We start from the raw sequence: 6,000 nt of genomic DNA on the forward strand, positions 1-6,000 counted from the left end.
CGCCCACGCCTTTAACTCGGGCTGCGTCGACATGAAAAGTTTTGGATTAACCAAGTTAAATGACGGCAGTCCTTCGGCCTTCAGCCCCAATGCTATTTGTGACCTTACCGTCCTGGTTGTGATTGCCCTTATGGCTATTACAGTCCGTAAAGATGTTCACACTCGACGTTAGTACCACAACACCTCACGCATTCCATCGCCCGGATTTCTACCTGCAGGACCGTATTATGGTCAGGCAGTCTAAAAATCATATTCTCCGAACCTGTTGTATGGTCCTTGTGTTGCACTTTTTCTCCAAAGCAGTCCACAAACTAATGAGGCGTAGGTAAGTATCGATCTAATCACGCTTCTGCGGAGCGAGGGGACTATCCTCGGATTCAGGCCCTATCTCGAGTGTTCGGCAACTAGTGCTCAATATCTGTGAGCCTTCTCAGTACGCTTCTAAATGTAGCACTTCCAATTATGTTTCCTATTCAAGATCACTCCTAGGTATTTGGCCTTTTTAGATATCGAAATCTTTTTATTGAGGAAACGTGGTGCATCACACCTTTGTCTTCCTCGTGAACATGCATTTTTCAGTCTTCTCAGGGTTAACATTGAAACCCCTGGTTCTAGCCCAGTCATATGCCATATGCAAGGCTTTTTCAGCCCTTCTACATAGCTGGTTCGGATCTTTACCCCTAAGAAGTATCATAACATCGTCTGCGTAGCAGACGGATTAAATTTTCTCCTCAATCAGCATCCGTAATAGGTTATTTATGGAGGCCACCCAAAGGAGTGGCAATAATACGCCTTCGACATGCCTCTGCAATTTGTCCCAGATCGGTTCAGATTTAGATGTAGATGCCATATAGACCGATCTCTCGATTACTGGTCTTGGCCCCATAAAAGACGCATTTATAGTCCGATTTCGCTGAAATCTGACACGGTGACTTATGTAAGGCTTTTCAACATCCGTGTCGTATATAGTTCAGATTTGGATATAGCTACCAAAATGACCAAATCGGACCATATATCGATATAGCTGCTATGGGGGCATAAACTATACATTTTTCACCGGACTATGACGAAAGGTGGTTTACATATATATCCGAGGTGGTGGGTATCCAAAGTTCGGCCCGGCCGTACTGAACGCCTTTTTAATTGTTTTTACTTATTATGTTTCACCAACTCAAATTTGGTTTCTTGGCACATGTAGATTTGAAATAGGTTTACTTGAAAGATTTCCTTTATAGAAATGTTAAATAAACCTATTTTAAGGCTTTACTAAGTATTGTGGCAGTACCAATTTAAAACTAAATTTCTTTATATACTAGCACTACCCAAAATGTTTGAAGGTTTAACTTAAATAACCAATTCATATTGGATGATAAAATCAGTTCGGCTTGAATGAGCTTAAATCTATCTATAATCATAAACAAATTGTTATCAAGGTCATTCGTCGTTCCTTCTCCCTCTCTACTATAAATCATTGTTGTTTACTGAGTCCCGTGCTATTTCCAGATAATACACAACACTTTACAATCGGATAAACTAGTCATTATTTGAATTGCCTTCATATGCTCAATGTAAACATATATGAAGGAGAACATTAAGGACTCATACATTTTTGTTTTATCTCGGTTCTGTAGTTGGATGCCTCGATGGTCATACACAGAATAGGCGAAGGCCAACAAACCAATTTATGTTCTAATTGACCTTTTCCATTAACCAAAGTCATCTAGGAGAATTTAGTTGGGTGGCCCTCGTTTTATGTCTTTTATGGCTTTATTTTTTGCAAAACAAAGCAAATATTAAAACTGCTTTGTATGAAAATAACACACTTACAAAGCCGTTTTCACATTCCGTTTTAGCCATTTAACACTTCATCGCATTTTCAAAGTTGGCAAATGCGGCACACAAACCTTTGCACAATTGACTTTCATCCACAAGACTCCACTGAGAGCAATCATATACAGATATGCTATAATGAACATCCATTCCCACACTTCGACCCACAACTACTCAGCGAGGACATTCTTAAGGCTCTGTATTAGGAAATCGAACACATCCCCGGATGTTCAAATGTTGGAAAGTCAATTTGGAGGCTTGAACGTGTGCGTGTGTGTGAGGGTGTGTAAAGAGGCCTTATTTGAATGGGGAATGTGTGAATGTTTGGACGTGTAAAAATCCTAGTAATGGTTCAAATTATATCATTCGCAACATAAGTGTGTGCACGAGTATTAACCATGAAAGGAACATGAGAAGAATTGCGGAGTTATGACCAAATTAAATTTCTCAATTTTGCGGTATGATTATGATATACACAGGCGACCACTTATTTCCGGCATGTATGTTTGCTTGGATTCGATTCATATTCTCTCAATAACATTGGCAAAGTCTACAATATCACACAACACAAATTCGAGCGACTTACATTCTGTTAGACGATTAGGTTAAATGATTATGGATAACGTTTCATTCGTATATGCCATACATAAAGATTATGGGGTATAATCACCATAGAATAATAGATGAGCCTTTTAATTTATTCTTTCGGTCATTTCCATTTGTCAATATATCCATAGAGTTCTAACAAATAAAGCTATTCTTCTGAGCTCTCAATTTAAATGCAATTAAGATCCTGTGTTTGTATTACAACTCCTAACACACGTGTCATACATTGTGATATCACAGGAACAGGAGAAGTAGGATGCCTCTAGTTCCTACCGTTGAACCATCCAGATCGATTTAAAAAGTCCAACAATTTGCGAATTTCACATCCGCTAAATCAGACAGGTTCTCCAAGAAAAGAGAACCTAAAATAGAACTCCTTCCAACTGCCAGTATGGGACACAAACGCAGCTGCTGTTCTCTATTCTCTTCTTCCTCGGCGACCTCACGTGCAACCTTTAGTCTATCAGCATGTTTTCCGATCAGACACTGACCCGTGATGACGAACACAATGACTTAAACGTCGGTTCTAGCCAGTGACAGCAAAGCTGTAGATCTCGTCAGGTCCTGATTAGGCCACATGATTTTGCAATGCCCACAGCCCCATCGTGACCAGCTATTATCAGTTGCCTTCAGTCTTATCCTGAAGACTTAGCTTACATGTAGCTAGAGACATACCTGCAGATTCCAGTTCCCCTGGAATTTATAAAGTAGATCATAGTCTCGCAAGCTCGTCCGCTTTACAATTCTCTGGGATATCACTGTGACCTGAACCCAAAGAAGGTAAATATTGAACTGGACAGCCATCTCGTTGAGAGATCTGCGACAGTCGAGGGCGGTTTTTGAATTCAGGAATACGTTCTCCAGGGATTTAATGGCTGCCAGGCTGTCTGACGATATTAATGCCAGTTAATAGCGTTATGACATTATATCTTAGCCATTCCACCACTTCTTTGATTGCAAAGATCTTACTTATTTTAATTGGCTATGACAGAACATTTGTTCCACTAGCCGAACATAGCATAAAGTATTAAGAGCCTCGATCCTGCGCTTATTCCAAAATCTCTGTAATTCTAATCGGTTCCATCAGGAATAGTGGTACAGTACTTTTTGTGTAAAAGGTGCTCAGACAGAGTGTAATCCACAATGCCTGGAACATTGTGCATTGTATCAAGAATAGCAAAGTACGGTGGTCACGGCAGTGGTCGCAGCAATTTGTATAGCTACGATGTCCAGAGGCATTAGGTGTAGCACTAAATTCAGTGCACCAGATGGTGTCGTCCTCACAGCGGCTGTGATGCACAAACAAACCATCCTTTGAACCCGGTTGACTATTGAACAGTAGGTGGGCTTTTGAAGCGCCGTCCACCAGACCACAACACTATATATTGGGTTGCCCAAAAAGTAATTGCGGATTTTTCATATAGTCGGGGTTGACAAATTTTTTCACAGCTTGTGACTCTGTAATTGCATTCTTTCTTCTGTCAGTTATCAGCTGTTACTTTTAGCTTGCTTTAGAAAATAAGTATATTTGATTAAAGTTCATTCTAAGTTTTATTAAAAATGCATTTACTTTCTTTTAAAAAATCCGCAATTACTTTTTGGGCAACCCAATAGCATTACAGGTCTGACAACTGCGGTATATACCCAATGCATGACGCGCTGTCTAAATCCCCATCTTTTGCCAATAGCTCTCTTGCTGGTTTATAGGGCAAGATTTACCTTTCTTGCCCTTTCCAAAGTTAAATATCCTGTCCAGCAAAACACCCAGGTAATTTGCGTTTTCTGTAAATGGAACATTTTCTCATTCCGCATAAAGGATGACAGACTAATAGGACGAAAATCGTTCGCCTTCGTGTGGTAAGGTTTTCCGCTTTTGGAATGAAAATTACCTCTATGTCCTTCCGTCCCACAGTTATATACGATATGCTGATACAAGTAGAGCCTTAGGCCAAGGAGCCAGTGTATCGGACACAGGTTGTAATTCAACCGGTGATGCATCATCGGAGTCAAATATTTTCATAGCCCAAAGGATTTTTGACTTAGACACAATTTTCCCAATAAGCTCCGACGAATGCATAACAATGACAACCTCTTCTGGCGCTATACAATTTTTACATTTCGGGTGGAGGTGGACCCTTCCCCTTACCCCAAAAACGCCATCCAAATCCAAAAATGGTTCGATGGGCACAATAAGGGTATCAAACGAAAGGAATTGGAGAAAAAAAAATTGGGTCCAAGCACCCAGCGGGCCCCCCCAACCCAAAACTTCTCTACACAGATGTATTCGAAGTTCATGTCAATATGGGACTCAAATGGAATGTACTCGACAGTATATTACATATATGACATTAAAAGATTAGGTCAAAGTCATGGGAGGTCGCCCACCCCCAAATGGCATATTAGCCAACTATGGCTATATGGGACTCAAATGAAAGGTATTAGGGAGTAGATTACGAAAATTACATTAAAATTTTCGTTCAAGTCTAAGTGGCGCTTTTCCTCCTAAAGATACGTCAAATGGGTTACTTGACCCATTATGCCAATATGGGACTCAAATGAAAGGTATTTGAGAGTAGAAAACGAATTTGATATTTTATCCCAAGTGTTTTGGGATACGCCCTAAGCTGAACTTTGTTTCCGTTGGGAATTAAGAACTAATTTGATCTATTTTCAGTGCAAAGTGCCGGTGGCCGCCCCAACTCCAAAACACCCTCCAAACGGTTCAAACTTACCGGCCATAGCAATATGGGGCTCAAATAAAAGGGATTTGGAAGTCCAGTACAAATTAAATATACATATTTGAGTCGAAATGTCAGAGAAGAATGAACATTACCACCAGGAATCGAGAAGTGGCAAATTCTCACACATCAATGAGTGCTTTCCGTCTCAAGTTTAAATTCAATGATAAGGGACCATTTTTATAGCCGAGTCCGAACGGCGTCCCGCAGTGCGACACCTCTTTGAGAAAAATTGTTTAAATAACCATGCATGGCATTGTACCTTGCAAATGTCGCCAACATTAAGAGGGGATAAACACCGCTTTGTCCGATGTTCTCGACAGGATTTGAACGCGTTCAACGTCATAGACCACGAATTCGATATCCGCATTCAGGGCGAAGTGTCCCCATCCTAAAAAGATATTAGAAAGTTAAAGAAGGCGCAGCGAAACGGGCCCGGTTCGGCTAGTAAATATATATTGGGTTGCCCAAAAAGTAATTGCGGATTTTTTAAAAGAAAGTAAATGCATTTTTAATAAAACTTAGAATGAACTTTAATCAAATATACTTTTTTTACACTTTTTTTCTAAAGCAAGCTAAAAGTAACAGCTGATAACTGACAGAAGAAAGAATGCAATTACAGAGTCACAAGCTGTGAACAACTTTGTCAACGCCGACTATATGAAAAATCCGCAACTACTTTTTGGGCAACCCAATAAAATTCATATATAATTGAATATTAATTCATAAATTGATCTACTGTAAAAGTATAACATCTCCATTAAATGATGTTAATAAACAACAACATACATTATTCCGTTAAAATAAATACAACTCTTTTCATTTA

This window comes from Stomoxys calcitrans, chromosome 5 (assembly GCF_963082655.1).
Source record: "Stomoxys calcitrans chromosome 5, idStoCalc2.1, whole genome shotgun sequence".
NCBI lineage: Eukaryota > Metazoa > Arthropoda > Insecta > Diptera > Muscidae > Stomoxys > Stomoxys calcitrans.